The sequence below is a fragment of the Festucalex cinctus genome, chromosome 1 (assembly GCF_051991245.1).
Source record: "Festucalex cinctus isolate MCC-2025b chromosome 1, RoL_Fcin_1.0, whole genome shotgun sequence".
Taxonomy (NCBI): Eukaryota; Metazoa; Chordata; class Actinopteri; order Syngnathiformes; family Syngnathidae; genus Festucalex; species Festucalex cinctus.
The window spans coordinates 49,725,337-49,737,885 of NC_135411.1; the positions used below are offsets into that span (position 1 = coordinate 49,725,337).

Here is a 12,549-nt window from a genome sequence, read left to right on the forward strand (position 1 = left end):
GTCATCCACTACATTTGCATGTTTCCCTTTCTTTACCTCTTTCTTTTTAGTAAAACATTGTCTGGCAAAGTGATTCTTCCCGTGGCAGCTGGAGCATACTTTACCAAACGCTGGGCATTCCCTCGGCTTGTGTTGTGATCCACAGCGCTTGCATAAAAACGTGGCGTCCTCCGTCCGCTGTGCAGTCCGGGCCTTTTGGCGACGTCTCCCGCTCTGATATGACACAGCTCCAACCGGTGCTCCTTCGCTCGTTGGTGGTGTGGCACTTGACATCTCGGTGAACGTTTTCATGTGCTTCTGGGACAGCTCACTTGCCTGGCATATTTTAATAGCCATGTCCAGAGTCAACTCGGACTCACGAAGAAGTCTCTCCCTCAACTTCTTGTCTTCCACGCCAAAAACAATTTGGTCTCTCACCATCGAGGCCTTTAATGTCCCAAAATTACATGACTGCGCTTTCAAACGCAGGGCCGTCACAAAACTGTCAAACGGCTCATTTTGTAACTGCACACGAGACCTAAACATGTACCGTTCATATGTCTCGTTCTTCCTCGGAGTGCAATGCGCATCAAACTTAGCAAGCACGACGTCCATCTTTTCACAATCCTCAGCCGCATCAAACACGAACGTGTTATATACTTCAATGGCCTGTGGCCCAGCAAGAGTTAGCAGCAGTGCTACCTTTCTTGAATCCGGCTTGGTGTCCAATCCCATGGCCGTTGCATACAAGTTGAACTGTTGCTTGAAAGCACGCCAATTTTCGTCGACGTTCCCCGTCAGACTCAGACTTTCTGGCGGCTTCAAATCCATGTCGGCTTCCACGGCGGTTGTCCAACTCACTCAGTTCACTCCTGGTACCATGTTGTGTTCGTGTTGATAATAAATGCTGAGGATGTTGGCTGTTGCTTCAATTGCCATTTATTTCACCAGGTCGACACATGCACACACCATCCGTCTTCATCCACTCTTCCTCATCACTCCTTTTAACACTCATTGACAGCAGCGACTCCTAGTGGTAACACTGATCATAACACCCAGCATGGTCACGGAGGAAAGGAAGTAAGTAGTATGGGGCCACTCGCTTTCGTGTCGGAACTGTCTCCCGAGGACATCACGTCTTTATGAGCACAAAGCGATTTAGCTATAGCACCAAGACTACCGTGCACGCTCCATATCGTTACATGAGAAATGGCCGTTCAGGCAACGAGCTATCAAGCGACATATGGCGCACGTCGTCGTTGAAATCCATTATATCCGTCCGCACCATAACACGATTTATAAGGGCGTACGCACACAGCACCAACACCAAATGCCCGATCCCGCCCGATGAGGGGAGAGAGATGTTTTTAAAGTAATCTTAGAAACGCCGAGCGACCATCTTCCGTAAACATCAGGAGCATCTCCTACAGAACAACGAGGTCTCACGAGCCGGGGCATTATGAGAATTGCGCCTCTGAAGTTTAACGCTCTTCAATAGAAACACTTACAAGTCGAAATTGTACTTTATCGAAATAGTACAATAATATCGCTTTTATTTTTGCAAAAACTGTAATGGAAACACAGCTATAGTTCTGCCGTGTGTTATTAAAAACACAGTCAATAGGCCTATATTAAAACTCCACTTTTTTTTTTCATAAACATAGCATGTCCTTTTGACAATGCTCATTGATGAAGGTGCAGCATTACTGCACAGGGAATTAAATATTTGTCTTGAGATGGTGTGAGGGGGCTCCACCAGGCAGATGGCACCATCAGAATGAGACAAAAGAAAAAAGACGTGAAAGGGATAATAATATATATTTTCTAGGGGTGTTAAAAAAAATCGATTCGGCGATATATCGCGATACTACATCGCGCGATTCTCGAATCGATTCAATAATAATAAAATAATAAAAAATAATAAAAATCGATTTTTTTTTTTTTTTTTTTTTTTTTTTTTTTAGGATTCACACCTTAAGCATGGAAGAATGTTATATGAACGGAACATTAAGCCTTAATATTTTATTTTAATGCTGTTTAAACATGAAACAGATTACAACCTCTATAAGACTGAAATTTCAGATAAATAAATAATACATTTTCATATAAATCTTACACTCTACAAGCTTACTGATTAGTATTTTCTAAATTTGAATGAAAAAAAATCGCAACAATCGACTTATAAATTCGTATCGGGATTAATCGGTATCGAATCGAATCGTGACCTGTGAATCGTGATACGAATCGAATCGTCAGGTACGAGGCAATTCACACCCCTAATATTTTTCAATAGGTTTAAAAAAAGAGAAATAGTTCTAGGCATATTACATTTTATAAAGGCACTTGTGTCTTGGCTCAGAACGGATGAGCTCCCTCCAGGTATTCCCTCTGCCACTAGCCTTCCTATATGTTCTGGCATAAGGCCAGCTCCTCTGCCTCTGTTAGAGGTAGCGGTGCTGGACCACCACCCATTTTACAGGCATCTGCCTTCTTTCTGCTGAGAAGAAGTCTGTATTCGCTTAAATAGGCTTAATTATTTAACAGAACATGAAAAGACATTTATGTGTGTGTAAACACCATTATGTTGGAGATAAAACAACTGCGTAGTCAAACAGCCACTTAATATTTACTTTACAATGTAAAGCAGGATCAAAATGAGGTAAACCCGTGAGAATATGCAGAGGTCTTACCTGTTTGAACAATGTTTTTATATTTGTATTTATATTTAATTTTTATATTCTTATTTATTCTTATATAAGTGTGCTTCTCCCCCACTGCACCTAAATTAAATAAATTAATGAGCTACCATTCAAGCAGTTTTCCCCTGCCATATTACTGTGATACATTTAAACCTAACCAATACCCATTGACCGAAGTAACCTTCTCTCACGCCGCCTCCTTCTCTTTTGCAGCTGCTGTGGTGTTGCACTTTTTCCTAAAGACATGTTCAAATTCACCATAGGATCACATTAAGATTTCCAGTTTGAGAGGGACAAAAACACGGCCCTCTGCTTCCCCGTTGCCATGATGATTAGTTGAGGTCAAGTGAGCTTAGCTGTGTCAAGAGCAGAGGGTGAATGAAATTGACCATTTCAAAAATACTGCTGGACTTGTACCTCTGCAGTTCCATGGTGAAGGAACTTATACCTATCATTCAGAGGCAAAACACCAACAACGGGGATGTATTTCCTGGTGGAACGTCTGATGATCACGCTTCACTTGTTTGCAACGGTAGGCATACTAAATGATTTGCTATGCTGAATATTAAAACACTGTTTCATGGAGTATGTTATGCATTTAAGGAAGTGCTTGTAATAAAAACTTGCTTATGTAGTAGTCTATAGAATGTCAAGCTTACTTCAATCAATTAACTCTTTTAAATCTCGTCATTGGCTTAATTTGTCTGACCTGCTTGTTTGATGATCTGATAACATGCATGCTTTTACTTTGCTTGTTCTTCTGTGAAACACTTAGTAATATTTTAGTAAGTGCTATATTGATGAAAAGTTCAGATACAAGCAAGTGACATGTTCTGAAATAGGATAACTGAAGGGTAGATTCACTAAGAAAGCACTGCGTCCGCTAAGAGCGCTAAATATTGCTCACAGCTGCACCCACAGTCTGCGCCCTGTTAACCACCAATTCACTAAGGATATTGCTCTAATCATATACCGGCACAAATACGCCCACAAATTATGACAGCTGGGAGCAAATTTGCGCCTGATTCACCACACATGGCAATGGATTTGCGCCAAGAACACGGTAGTATAGTAACAGTTGCGAGACAGATGACTTTATCAGAAAGCGAGGTTGGACCGAGGAGGTGCAGAAGCATTTTGCTCATTTAGCGCCATTAATCTGTACCGAGCAGACGTCATTCATTCATAAAGTACGAATTATAGGCGCAATCCATCCATCCATCCATTTCCTTGACCCTCACAAGGGTTGCGGGGGGTGCTGGAGCCTATCTCAGCTGGCTTTGGGCAGCAGGCGGGGTATACCCTGTACTGGTCGCCAGCCAATCGCAGGGCACACAGAGACGAACAACTATCCACACTCACGAGCACACCTAGGGACAATTCAGGGTGCCCAATCAACCTGCCATGCATGTCTTTGGAATGTGGGAGGAGACTGGAGTGCCTGGAGAAGACCCACGCAGGCACGGGGAGAACATGCAAACTCCACCCAGGAAGGCCGGAGCCTGGACTTGAACCCGAGTCCTTATAGGCGCAATCATTTTTCAAAAATATATTTTTAGAGGTTGACGTGGGTATACAGTATGCATCTGCCTAGGGCTGGGCGATATGGACCAAAACTCATATCTCAATATATTTTGGCTTAATATCGATATCCGATATATATATATATATATATATATATATATATTCCCTCCGCAAGAAAATTTTGAGTCAAAGCTAAATATATGTCACAAATAGTTTTGTTGAAACCGGATATTTCATTGAATAGGGGTTAAATCAAATGAATAAATAATAAACAGGTTTCTTCACCTCGTTCATGAAAAATGCTGTTGTTCAAATAAAATATAAATGCTGTGTAACCATTTTTAAACCTCTGACTGTAGGTGCACAGTTAAATAAAAATATATCTTAAAAATATCCTATAAACTATAATCAGCCGATCTTTTTCCGAGCTCTATTCAAGAGAAAAGTACACACATATACACTATAAGTGGTTTGCTGAAATAAAATTACAGAATTTATTCCCCTTTCTGAGAAATCCACAGATGCAAATAAGGATCATTACAAAAGAACAAAATATGACAAACCCTAACTGACGGTTTACGACTTGAGCTCCTGCAGCATGCAGCTCCACGCACTTTATACTTAAATTTGTAGCACTGTTTAGATGGTGAAAAGTATTTGTAGCTAGTTGTTGCACTTGTCTATCGCTCTCCTCTTAGTGTAGCAAGTGTAGTGTAGCTTGTTGCTAGCCATTCATGCTCACCGCTGCTCGCTGGGTCAGGGGCTCACCACACGGGAGGCGACGTTGCTCGCTCTCCATTCATTTCCTATGGAAGCAAGGCGACAAGGCAAAATTCGCCTCCCCTTCTCCCCCTCGGCGACACGCGACCTTCGTGCTTGTGAAAAATCGCGCGCGTACACGTAGACGTGCATGCGTAGGTCCGCGATGCGATGCTAGAATGTTGAAACGTCGCGACAGCACGGTTCTGTTCTATGTGCTCACTTTGATTTGGGTGCTTGTTGATCTTGAAATTAATAAAGGCATTAAACAATAAAAACAATTAAAAAAAAAAATAAATAAACCATGACGTTAAACTTTTGTCGCGTCGCCGAGGCTTCAACCAATCAGCGAAGGTTTCATTGATGAGCCATTGAACGCGGGGCATGCTCGACAGTGCGATACACGGCAAAATGATTTCCATGACGTGAACAGGACACTAAGCAACAATAGTTCAGTAATATTCCAGTAATATATTGTGAATCTTCATCCTCGAACTATGTAGTGGAACGTCCATTTCCAATGATTCCCTCCAATTTAATAGCCAATCAAATCCGTTCTCAACAAGCCGCGCTAGAGGGTGACGTCAGTCTCTGCCGCCGTCGTAACTGCTTGTCGCTTCCCGTGTGTGGCGACAAGTACCCCCTCGCCTCCCGTGTTTCCAGTTTGACATGGGAGGCGACGCGATACGTAATTCGCTGTCGCTTGTCGCCTACCGTGTACAATCAATTCTTCTGCCGTGCTTGGCGTGTTAAAGAGAAGTAGAGTGAGTGAAGGAGAAGTGTCGCCCCTCCCTCCCTCCCTCTTTTTTTTTTTTTTTTTTTTTTTTCCAACCGCGATTTGCATGATTGAGAGGACAAGAGAAAAGTACAGTACTTCACCGGCCCGGTATCGGTCCATGGTCTGGTGGTTGGGGACCACTGCTCTGGAGTGTAGGACATCCAACATCCACACCCCTGTCCTACTTCTGACCAGCTGACTCCGTACTACATTAGGCGCTTTCACACCGCAGGAACTTATGAAGGAACTTCCCTATGTTCCGGGGGAGTTTGTCCAAAGTTTGCGTTCACACACAAAACCAGTTCCGGGTCTGGGGGGGTCGAAACGGTACTACCTAAGTTCCTAGGCCTGAGGAGGGTATTTGGGTGTACCCTGAACTACACAAGGTGGGGGCGTGTTGTCTAGTGTGTTATGATTGGTTGACTGGGTGAGGAGGTGTGTCGTTTTGGTTAGATGATTTTTTTTTTTCCCGCGGTAAAGCCGCCATTTCTTCTTTACTATACTCTATCGGGCGCTACGACTTTTTCTTCAAACATTTCGGCAATGGAAGGATTAAAAAACCGAGAGGTGGACGGACGAGGAAGTACAGGCTCTCCTGAGCAAACATGGGACGAGGAGACCCAACGGCACTTCGAAAGTCCAACAAGAAACGATAATAACCGCGAAGCTAGCAGAGTTAACGTTACACACACAAAAGCAGGTGAGGGAAAAACTAAAGAAACTCCAACAGGACTAAAGGAAACTCAAGGACCACAACAACCACAGTGGAAATGACCGCAAAATTAATAAATGTATGAAAGACTGGACGACATTCTCGGCCACCAGATGGGTTGCACCACCAATAGTACAAAGGAGGACTCTGCAATCACCATGCTGGAAGCAATGTGCAAGGACACTGCAGTGTGCGAGGATTCATTGCCAACAGCCTTGCTTACACACGAAGGTAAGACAGAATTGCCTCATGCACATCTTTGTATATATATTTATTTAGGTCGATGCTTGGTCGCAACGTGGCTTTTACACCGCGCTAGCATTAAACTGTTAGCGTAGCATGTTAGCTTAAGCTTGGCAAAGTCACGCATCCAGGGCAACTCCGAGCCCATGTAATGTGAAATCATTCCTAAATCAATTAACCTAGTAAACGAAAAGTATTGTAGGCAGCTAACACCGAAATAGCCCTGCTTTCAGTGACGAAATTGAAAAGCTTCGTGAAAAGGACGTGTGGAAGCTAGGCATACTATTCACTGTTAAAAGCAAAACAACCACTTCGTTTTTTGTTCTGTTTTTTTTTTTCCTTAATACAAAGCTCTGCATTCAACGTAACTAAAACGTTTTAACTTGTTAGCCTCATCACCTAACAACTCATAAAAAAACAAAAAAACAACAACAACTCATAAACAGTTCTAGGGAAACTGAAAAATAATGTTATGTAATATGTACTGTGACTTACAGCTGGACCTTCTCTGCTCTCCTTTACGTTATGATGCCTCCCTGAACAGTCCTGGTATGTTTCATTTCATTTTATATAACTTCAAAAGCTTCATTTAAAACTTTTAAAGCAACACCCCACTCACAATTAATTTTGCTTCGTTGAATAAGGCAGTGTGTTTGTTTGTTTATTGGACATTATAAACAAATGAGTAGCAGTTAACATTTTAAAAGAAAGAACAAACTTATTGCAATCATTCATAATAGTTTACATGTTCAAAGGAGTAGAAAGAAGTTAAAAACTTGTCTAGTCCTACCCATTCTTTATATCTACTGACTCATTTCATTAAAAAAAAAAAAAAAAAAAAGTACATTACTGGAATGTATTAATTTACTACACATTTTATTTTACTGGAATGTACTAAAAGAAAATGTGTAATCCTGCTTGTGTAAACAATTGCACCTTAAAGCCCCAGTGTGTAGCTCACGACCGCCATCTATCGGTCAAACAAGATAATGCAATGATTTTAAGCACACGAACTACGGCGTCCCAGAGAGCCCCTACTTCAACAGCCTACCACCAATTTCACCGGAACAGAACGCAAACAACTTCTGGTATCCCTCGAGTGATGACGTAAGTGAATTGCATTTGTTAGACATACTGTACAGATCCCTAATAATTGTGATTTAGTCATTTCATTTCAGAATTAATATTTTTGCCGGCATTGTTTGGAAATACTGTACGTCAGCTAATGATAATGGCTATCTATGTTCATATTTGTTAGTGCAACTAAACCATGCAACAGAGAACACACAGTTATGTTATGTTTTATAGACATGTGGACCATCTCAAAGGGGGCGATGAGGGGTCGAGGGAGACGACGAGGAAGAGAACGCGGAAGAGAACGCGGTGTCTCGTAACGTACAATTATGTCATCATGGAAAAATAATTCCATTCGAGCATGCATGTGAATGGCTCAAAACATACCTTTGCTTGGAATATGTGGTATTTAGATTACATCGTTTGCTGATATGTTTAGTATATCGTACAAAAATAATGGTGTTAACTGAACTACACATCTGCAACTCAGACTCGTAACCCCCCCGTGTCTTGTTGCTACTAACCACTCAGAAAAGTGCTGCTTACAAAAACATTTGAAACCCTTTACTCAGATATCGATTTGTCACCATGTTGAACAATTTTACCTAATAAATATCACTAAGCAACTTAATTAGTTTTGATTGAAGATACAACAGCTTCCTTGTACTTCGATGTGCAGGAATTTACATGGCTTTCACAAATAGTCTTGCTCATGTAATAATGTACTTCATTGGCTCAGTGACTTTCAGTTCATTGTTTGGTACCTCATCTGACATACAATTGTTACCTTCTTGCAGAGACTCGTACAGGAAATGACAATGGAGGAACATGAAGATATCCAAGTCCAGCTGATAGACTGACACCAAGAGATACTTTTTGACACATCAGCACCACCATGATTTCCTGTACCTGGATCCCAGACTGCAGCACCTTGGTGGACTTGTAGCAAATAAGTGACACTTTCCCAGATCCTTGAGGACAATACAAAGGTTTTTTACCTGGCATATAATTAGTCCATGTCTGACACTTGTTGTAGTTTGTATAACTTGTATATTGTTGTTGTGTGTTAATTTGTACATTTTGAATAACTAAAAAATACTATTTCCTTTGGCGTCAACATGCAGTGTTCATTCGACACCTAACCTAACACTATTTTACATGACCAGAAATGTAAAACATCAAAAGCCTGGAGAATTATTATAAATGCTTGCAATGACAAGGAATTCTTCATTGGCCAATGAATGTAAGGTACAGTACATGAAAATGAATGAATAAAATAAAGTAAAATAAAAGTCTACATGAAATGAACATATTAACTAAAAAAAAAAAAAAATGCCGTTAGAATATAATGAGCTACATGAATTGCAGTTGTTCCAGAATTTTACCAATACGCTGTGCATTTCAAAATATGGAAAATAGACATACAGGTTTGGGCCAAAAGTAGTGTTACAGAGCAGGTATGTGTTGTACACAGCTAAAATATCTGATTAACTCAATACCATGATGGGTTTTTTTTTTTGTGTGTGTGTGTGCTGACATTGTCCCCCATTAACATTGCAACATTCCTCAAACTCTCCCGAACACAGTATGATCTGTAACACTACTTTTCGCCTACTCTATGATGTTATTGGGGCAAAATTAAGGAAGGCTTGTCCATTGATTGTGTGAACAGACTGCAGTAAAAATGAAGTCACTTCAATGTTTGCTGGTTTTATTAAGTTTTACATGCTCCTTGACTGCACAAGTACATGTTATGGAGTGAGGGCATGTTCCCACCAACGATGATATCATATTCTTCAAAGGCTTGCTGAGGAAAGTGAGGGAGGAGTCACTCCATGGCTTCAGACACCTGGTCAGCAGGTCCTGTGTAAAACAAGTGGTGCTTGTACATGTGACCATTCCGTATTGCTTCACACAAAAAGTTCATGTAGTGTGCAATGCCGTCCATATGTAAATGACATACCAAGACGTCGGCTGACTTCAGTTTGTTGCAGCTCAGATATGGTAGGTGGAGATACTGGTGGTACAACACCGAAGCCTTCTGGGGTCCTCCATTCAAGTGTCCTCATTCGGGGCATTCCAATTTGGCTGCTGACTCTCCCCTTGATATTTTTTTTCTTTGCAGGTCGGTGATGTATTTAAACGGTGCATGAATGCTTGTATACATCAGAATATGGTTCTGGAACCCCTCAAGTTTGGCTGTTGATCTAGTGTGACACAAACAAAAACAAAATTATAAAATAAAATAGAATAATTGATGATACTACTATATGTCACCAACTTTCCAACAAACCCCCCAAAATAGAGGTAAGATCTTTAGTTTTTGGGCCCAAAACATTGTATTAGCTAGATAAAAGTAACTTGACTGCATAGAATATGCAAAGGCTGCTTGCTTGTCGAATTTCCGTGGAAAACGTGGCAGCCTGTAAATTCTTGTGCACCCAATTACACAATGGACCAGTACACACTTGAGTGAGAGAGTTCAGACTCTAGCAGTGCTTACGGTACAGCCAGCATTTAAGTCCAGTAAGTTATTCCCTGCCGAAAATTAATTTCGAGAACACTATTTTCACCAACCACAACGAAAATAATTTTCAACTCCTCCACTAATACAGTATGCTTTAGATTCTCCATTGAAGTTATGGGCAAATATACCTCCGAAATCACAGTTACATTACATTACACAATAACTTGCGCATTTACTCTAAATATAACGTGCCAGCGGGAATCTTTTTTTTTTTTTCAAAGCAAGTAGCTACATAACGAAATCGTTCGAGTGGTGCGGAGTTGCTAATCAACAGCTACAGTGATCGTAAAACAAAGGTACGAACATCGTATTAATTAGGACGGTGTATACTTTTTCTCTCGCTCTCAAAACGTGAACACAAATGTACTCTTACTTACCGGTCAAGTAGAAAGCAGTCGAAGGCACCGGCACGTCCCAAACTTAGTCTGTTCCTCATTTCTCTCCATCTGGCAAATGCGGCTACAATATAAACTCTTGTTTTGTCGCGCTGAAATAAAATAAATTCCCAAAGTAAGTGTGATGCTTGATAATGCTCTCTTCGGGGACCGGAAACTCTTCTTCTTCGTGGACATGCGGTCGCCATACAAACCGGAAGTGCGTTCCAAAAACGCGTTAAGAAATGGAGCGCTGAAATTTGTCTTTGACGGCACCCGTAGCAGAAAGATGGCGGCGAAACATGGCGGACACTAGAAGCCGCGGCCCGGACATGTAAGATAATTTGCGATTTCTAGACTAACCGTTATATTTTAAAAAAGTACGTTTATGCGATACAACATATCTTTTTACATACTACTAACACAAACAATTTTTTTTTTTTCTAATGATTTATTGTTTCACCACTAGATGCCACTGTATAATACTGAGTGTACCTTTAACACATGCGTGCATTTGTCATTAACGTATGTACATGAAATTCATAGGCATACACAATAATAAATCCTCATACTCACATATACAATTTTCATTTCACTCATAATGGTGCATTGAGAAAGGGAAAAAAAAAAAAAAGTTACATTCCTGCAATTTTACTAGTGTGTATTGCCTAAAAAAGCTTCAAGTGCATGCTGCCATATTTGGCAATGTAGTGTGGCATATTCTGTTCTGTAACTATGAAAAATGAAAGTACATTAACGTGAGTGCCGTGTTTTACCCCTACCTAAATCATTGTACTGTACTCTTACTCATTGCACGAATCTGTTGAAACCGTTTAAGTCGATGCGTTAGGAAGGTACAAGCGAGGATGGTCCGTCCACAAGCAGAAACTGCGCCACTCGAACAGAGTTTCCTGCCCCTTTGTCAAGTTCCAATAAGTTCAAAGTCATGTAACTGGAAGCTCATCAAAAGTATTTACTGTCACTCATTGTACATTTACATCCCTATAGGTTAGCGGACACGGGACCGAGACCACCTATTTTTGGAATACCTGCACCAATTTGATGAAAAGAAGGGGGAGTCCACGAGTGCAATGTTCTTAGAAGAAATGCAGTTGCACAAGGAGGACCTTGAACTCAGACGCGAGCAGCACAAGGAGGAAGTTGACCTCAGAAGCGAGGAGCGCAAGGAAGATCAACACGTGGCACATGAGCTGGTTGAACAAAGGCACGACAGAGAGTTCCAAATGGGCTTCCTGGCAGTCCAAAACAGACTTGTGGACACAAATAAGCCAAATGCATAAGTAATAAATGCTTTTGTTTTCATATCACTTTTGTGGTTCTGGTTTTTTTTCCACACGTATAAAAACTTATGCTCAATGAATTCTTTTTAATGTTTTTTTTTTTGACAAACAGTAATGCAAACATAATTACAGCGTCCCACCATTCAGAGGTTCTGATGTTCTTCCACTCTCTGCGCGGAACACACCCAGATTGGTAGAAGTGGCAAATCTGAAACAGAAACACAACAAATTAATAAATGTTAATATCTACATTAATTACTTTTGTGCAACAGCCTTGTGATTTACATGACAGAATACCTTAAAATAGCGGAATATGCACCAATTTATGGCCCTATGATAAACCACTGGCTTGAGGTGGCAATCTGACACTTCCAAAATCAGCACTTTTCCCAAAATCCCGGCACCTTTGTTCTAACATTCGTGCATCGTCAAAGAAAGCAAGCCATTTCAACACTTTGGATCGGTCAATCATGTGTTTAACAGAAAAAAAAACAACAACAACATGCGGACAGACTAACAATACGTCCAGGTCCAACGGTATTATGAAATACGCAGCGTACATGTAGCGTGAACAGCAAC

The 12,549-nt window shown here is 40.9% G+C and overlaps 1 long non-coding RNA gene across 1 annotated transcript; it reads right to left on the minus strand.

Annotated features, from left to right (window-relative positions):
• Positions 1-9,462: 9,462 nt before the first annotated feature.
• LOC144033332 (uncharacterized) lies at positions 9,463-11,063 on the minus strand. Its single transcript, XR_013287955.1, has 3 exons — positions 10,673-11,063; positions 9,732-9,975; positions 9,463-9,631 (listed from the first exon to the last, which is right to left on the minus strand). It is a non-coding gene; the product is annotated as an uncharacterized LOC144033332 (long non-coding RNA).
• Positions 11,064-12,549: the final 1,486 nt, after the last annotated feature.